The sequence below is a fragment of the Petaurus breviceps genome, unplaced genomic scaffold (genome assembly GCF_028583685.1).
Source record: "Petaurus breviceps papuanus isolate PSGF00001 unplaced genomic scaffold, PetGlider_PUasm1.0 76, whole genome shotgun sequence".
Lineage (NCBI taxonomy): Eukaryota > Metazoa > Chordata > Mammalia > Diprotodontia > Petauridae > Petaurus > Petaurus breviceps.
This window is the reverse complement of record NW_027186473.1, coordinates 62,816,828-62,822,058: the sequence shown is the minus strand read 5'-3', so window position 1 is coordinate 62,822,058 and position 5,231 is coordinate 62,816,828. Positions and strand designations below refer to the sequence as shown.

The 5,231-nt window shown below is 36.0% G+C and overlaps 1 long non-coding RNA gene across 1 annotated transcript in view; it reads left to right on the top strand.

Annotated features, from left to right (window-relative positions):
- The first annotated feature begins 243 nt into the window (after window positions 1–243).
- The window catches only part of LOC138174857 (uncharacterized), a 155,588-nt gene continuing 150,600 nt past the window's right edge, over window positions 244–5,231 (top strand). The window contains exon 1 of the long non-coding RNA XR_011171834.1: window positions 244–887. This is a non-coding gene — a long non-coding RNA (uncharacterized lncRNA). The remainder of the gene's footprint in view (window positions 888–5,231) is intronic.

The window sequence follows — 5,231 nt, the reverse complement described above, 5'->3', positions numbered from 1 at the left end:
CTCCTACAAAATTCTCCATGTCTTCAATCCAGTGATTCGTTTGCTCTGGGCCTCAATATTGTCATGTATAATATGGGAGGGTTGCACAAGATGAGCCCTAAGGTCCCTTCCCGTGTTAACATTCCATGAGTTTTTAATTCTTACTTTATAGTCACACCTCATTCCTTTGTTAAGTGAGCTCATGACTGATGAGATGTAAAATTTCTACAACTGATGCTTTTTCACTGCAGCAACCCTGAACTTGAGAACCTTTTGAAAGAAGAGAGACACAAGTGAGGAATAATGTAAGTAATATTGAAACCACTGCCAGCTGTCAGAATTCCAGTTGGTGTCACCCCCTCCTCTCAAGAACTCACAGAAATAATAACAATAACTCACATTTATATAGTGCTTTATGGTTTGCCAAGCCTTTTCCTCTTAATAGCCCACGGAGGGGGTAGATGAAGGATACAGCTCACAACTAAGCTGGAAAAGACTCCTAGCAAGCTGAATGACTCATATGAGGCTCCAAAGCATCCTGAAAGGTCTTCCTTGTAAACTAAATTTAAAAAACCTCAAGTCTAAAGCAGACTTATAATCAATTAACAAGAGTTTTCCAAATAAAGAGCCTTGCAATAGAAGGGCTGATCTCCTGTAGCATTAACTTCAAAGTTCAGTGCTGCCTAGAGACAAGTAAAGCTGTTAGACCGGGAGTGTGCATATTGCTAATCCCTGAGAGACAGTGGAACCAGACCAAAGATAGCACAGTGAAGGCAGGCAAAAAATTGAAAACTTGATCATGCAAGCTGCTGACAACCATGGGACCCCAATTAGAATTGGAATGTTACTGTGGAATGATGAGAGTTGAAACCATCCCACTGCTGCTGACCCACTCTTCTGCTAATTATGTAAGTACCAATTGTGGCTTCATCACCACAGTGATGAAGTCCACATACCTAGTGGTAGAAAGAATATGAAATGTGTTTGCTAATCTTGGTGAGGGGAGAGAAGAAGAGGAAAGCTATTTAAAGCCACAGGGCCGGATTTACTGCTGTTTATCCTATATTATAAATGGCGTCCAAGATTGCCTGGTTGACTCATAATGGGAATTGTGATTCTGAGATGTGATTTTTTTTTAAATAACTTTCCTTGGTTTAATTGTTCTCATTTAGAAAAACCCATCAGAATTCTGTAGTTCTCAGCTACTTACATGCCCAACAAATGCCTAGTTTAGAGAAGCCTGAAGGAACAGTAGATAGAAAATTATCTTCATTGTTAGAAAGACCTGGGTTCAAACCCTGCCTCCAATAAATGCCCTGGATAAGTCACTTTAACTTCTCAATGCCCCAGGGAATACCTTAAAGACTTTATCTTGCAAAGTAGCTGTCAATGACTTGTATTAGTGCAGGGAATTTCTTCTTGTTGAGCTGCTCTTCCCAGTTTGCCAGCTTACAATCTCTTCCCAGTATGCAGTTCCTTTGACAATTCATTTTAGCTCTCAAGATCTGATCTGCAATATGAGGGCTTTGAACTATCTAATTTCTAAAATCTCTTTCATCTCTTAAACTCTGATTCTATGATCCCCTTTTCTCATGTTGTTCTTTGGAGTCACTTGTGGATTTTATGCTGCTGCCTGTTCACATATTTACTTCTTCCTTTATTGTTTATTTTTAGTTCTTTCAATGCAATGATAACCCATGTCTCACTGCCACATAGTTAAACCAGTGAAATGTTAGTATTGAAAGTCTGGGGTTTTTGCTTTCATCAGTAAAAGAGCTTTACAATTTCTTATAAGCAACACACACTGATCTACTTCTGTAGAACTCTTGACCCAGCTTGTTGCCTTAACTGGTCCATGCAAATATATGTTGAAATCTGGATAATATATACTCTTTATCTGCTGGGTCATTCCCATTTGGATATATAGGCCAAAGACCTTTGAGGGTTTATAACAGTCTTGAAGGAGCCTCTGCACTGATTTGGAGCTTGATGTGATCAGCATAATCCCATCTCAAAGAAGAACATCTGGAAGACATCACAATGCATATGGAATCTTTCCTTGGCCAGGACTCTGGCCGAATCTCCAACTTCACAATGGTGTATGCTTTTATTGAGCAATTATCTCCTTACTTTATGCATTGCCTGATTTTTATTACCAAAGAGTCATTACTTCTTATATTATCTCTTCCAAGGAGTCTTGAATGGTCTTCATGATTGTTAAAGATCTCAAATATTTAGCTGCTTTTTAGGTGACATTTTGTTTTACTGAGTAAAATTCTTCTTAATGAACCACAAACAATGAGCATATTGGGATTTTCCTCTCTATATCTTTCAGTTAACTGTGACATGGTAAAGATATGCTTCATTGTTGAATGTCACTTGCAAAAATTTACTTGTTTCCTTTTTGAGGCTATACTTGATTTGTATATACAAGGCTCCCATGAAGACTTTGTATAGAGGGAAGAATAGTCATATAGGTTAGTAGTTCCTGATGCTCCTTCAGGTACCTTTTTTTTGGAAGAGGGATGTTAATAACTTCCAAGATTTTGTCCATACCTTTTCTGTCTTCCTTTCCTCCATATACCTTGTATTTAAGTCCCTTGACATACTCATGGTTTTATTTTGTCCGGAATGAATCTCCTTTGTCTCTATACACATGGTCTAACCCAGATGTTCTTACTTGTTGTTTTCTGTACTGATTCTCCCTCTACTATAGAAGCAGATATGAGACTGTGATAGTAGAGTCCAAATATAGTGGTTCCACCATTCCTAATAGACACTTTGGGGCAGCTAGGTGACTCAGCAGATAGACTGTCAATTCTGGAGTCAAAAAGACTCATCTCCCTGAGTTCAGATCTGCCCTCAGATAATTACTGGCTGTGTGTCTCTGGGCAAGTAACTTAACCCTGTTTGCCTAAGTTTCTTCAATTATAAAATGAGCTGGAAAAGGAAATGGCAATCCACTCAAATATCTTTGCCAAGAAAGCTTCAAATGGGGTCATGAAGAGGTGAACATGCCTGAAAAACAACTAAATAACAAAAAGCAGCTGTTCTTGATGGGAAAAAAAAAATAGCTATTTTTTTTTGTTTCTTTCTCTTATTTTTGGTAAATTTTTTAATTTCTTTTTCTCTTTGTAGTTTTCTCTCCATTTTCACACTTGAAATTATTTTGCTTACTTAGAGATCTTATTTAGGTCAAGATTAGTTAAATAGAATTGGACTGATTTTAGATTTAATGCATGCTTTACTTATTACTGACTCACGCATAGAAGATGTAAAATCAAGAATATAACAGTCAGCTTTGTCAGTCAACTCAACATTTTTTGTCTTTCTTTCAATATATATCTTTTGATATTTTCACCTGCATTTATGGCAAGAATTGTATAGGATTTCAAAAAATGTCACACTGCATTTATGATGGTGATTTAACGCCTTCCTATCATTTGTGAAAAACCATGGTTTTCTGACATTTTTTATATTCAAAAAGGATTTTATTTGAACAAGATTTTGATTTACATATTTTTGTAAATAGCTTTTATATATAATATATCATATATTCATTAAATGAATCTACCAAGAAGATTGGGGTAGGTAATATCTGTCTTTAGCAGGCAAAGAAATTAAGGAACAAAGAGACTATTTCAGAGCCCCATAGTTACATAGTTAGTGAACACTTAAGTCAGAATAAGAGCTAAAAAGTCCTTATCTCAAAGTAAAGAGGTATGTTGAAGTGAAGAGTGTTCAGCTATATTGTAACCCAAATCCACAGACTCTGTAAATTAATGCAATATTGTACCATGAAAGACTCATAAAACCTCACAGTTGGAAGGGGGTAATGATATCAGGAAGTGTGTTTCAGGGTGGTAAATAGAGAACAAACATTTATTAAGCAATTACTATTTTCCAGGGATTAAGCACTTTACAAGTACCATCTCATTTGAGTCTACAACTCTATGAAGTAGATGCTATTATGATATCCATTCTACATTTGAAGAAACTGAAGCAAAGAGTAAATAAGTCAGCAAGAATTACAGAACTAGTGGTTTGTGAGGCCTATTCTCTAGTCAGATAATCCTGACTCCAGGCCCACTGATTCTCATTGCCCCACATAGGTGCCAGCTAGTCAAGAAAGTAAAAAGGAAAGAGCCCTCACTTTGTATCAAAGGAGTGAGATTCAAATATCATTTCTGATGTTTGCTATCTATGTGATCTTGAGCAAGTTATTTAACATCTTTTGGTCTTATATTTCTCATCTGTAAAATAAGACCTTTGAACTAAATGACTTCTGAAGTCTCTTGGAGATGTAATTACATGATACTATGGTCATCTTCTACTGAAAAACATCTTTCTATGGCATGCTTGACAATTAATCAGTATATCCTTTTCTTAAAGACCTCTAGTGTATAGGGAAATCACCATTTGCCAAATTAGCACCTTGCAATGTGGGTTTTAAGGTTCACAAAACACTTTTCTCACAATAACTATGTATGGTAGATTAATAAAAATTGTTCTGAAGAAAAAGAGTTGGAAAGTATCCTGGTGTGCCAAAAGTCACACCAAAAGTGACCTGCAAAAAGTCAACCTGAATTGTGTTTTTGTAAACTAAGCTAAATTTAAAATAATAACAACATAATTCCCAAGAGAGACATACAATCAATCAACATACATCTTTACTCTCCCTCAAGCACCCTGATCACTTAGTTTCTTAATGTACTCTCTTCCCATGAGTTATTTCTCAGCTGATCTCAGCTACATACAAAGGAATTCATATCCTTGATCTTGCCTTTACATACAATGTACTATTGCCACATTCTAGTCTAGGGTCCCTTTCTCCACCAAAAACAAAACAAAACAAAAAACAAAAACATTACCCAAAAGTTTAGAAAAAGATATTTTATTCCCACTCAGAAAAGGGGATGCTAAGCCCAAAAGAATCATGGAGGATATAAAAGAAAGATGAAGACTGAATTTGGTAACATATTAGCGTTATCATATTCATTTGAGAGGCTAATATGCAAGGCTCATTGCAACCTAAAATAATTTTTGCAAAGCTTCAAAGTAGCCATTTAATATTTCACCTCTACTGAGCATAGTTTGATCAAGTGCCAAGCTTCATCTTCTTGTCATTGTCTTCATGTTCTCCTTCTTCTTCTTCTTCTTCTTCTTCTTCTTCTTCTTCTTCTTCTTCTTCTTCTTCTTCTTCTTCTTCTTCTTCTTCTTCTTCTTCTTCTTCTTCTTCTTCTTCTTCTTCT